Source organism: Manacus vitellinus, unplaced genomic scaffold, assembly GCF_001715985.3.
Source record: "Manacus vitellinus isolate BGI_N305 unplaced genomic scaffold, ASM171598v3 scaffold_102_pilon, whole genome shotgun sequence".
In the NCBI taxonomy this organism is placed as follows: Eukaryota; Metazoa; Chordata; class Aves; order Passeriformes; family Pipridae; genus Manacus; species Manacus vitellinus.
Window position 1 is genome coordinate 787,912 of NW_021938808.1, and position 939 is coordinate 788,850.

A 939-nucleotide genomic window follows, 5' to 3' on the forward strand; every position below is an offset into this window, starting at 1 on the left:
CCGCCGGGCCCGCCAGGAAAACGGGAAAATCGTCGGGAATGTGGAGGGACTGGGGATAGAAAGAGTGGGATGGGAACGGGAATAGGGGTAGGAACAATAAATAATGATAGCGATAGGGATAGGGATAGGGATAGGGATAGGGATAGGGATAGGGATAGGGATAGGGATAGGGATAGGGATAGGGATAGGGATAGGGGTGGCAGTAGGAATAGGAATAAGCAGGAAAAGGAATGAATAGAAATAGGATTAGGAATAGGAGTAGGTATAGGAGTAGGAATAAGATTAGGAGTAGGAGTGGCAGTAGGAATAGGTGTAAGTAGGAAAACAAGTGAATAGAAATAGGATTAGGAAAAGAAATAAATAGGAATGGGAATAAGAGTAAGAATAAACAGGAATAGGAATAGGAATAAGAATAGGAACAGGGAGAAATAGAAATAGGAATAGGAATAAATACAAATAGGAAAAGGAATAAATAGGGATAGGAATAGGAATAAATAGAAAGAATGGTAGGAATGTGAGCAGGAATACAATTAGAAGTAGGAATAAGACTAGAAGTAGGAATAGAAATAGGAACAAGAATAGGAAAAGGAGAAATAAAAATAATAGAAATAGAGAAATGGAAATAATAGGAATAGCTCTAAAGAAATAAATAGAACTGGAGATGAATCCCAGAGGGAAGCAGAAGCCTCTGCAGGAGGCAAAGCATGACCCCAAAGCGTGGAGAATGGCACGGACTCGCTTCCCACATGGGAATTGTAATTGGGGATTCGAGGAGTTCATTCGGAGGGGACAGAAGCGTCTGGGCCAAGCCCAGCCCTGGGAGCTGTGCGGGGCCTCCCCGGGGAGCATTCCCAGGGTCCCGGGGAGCATTCCCAGGGTCCCGAGGAGCCACAGGGACATCCCCGGCTCCCTGGCCCGGCTGTCCCCCTCCAGCCGGAC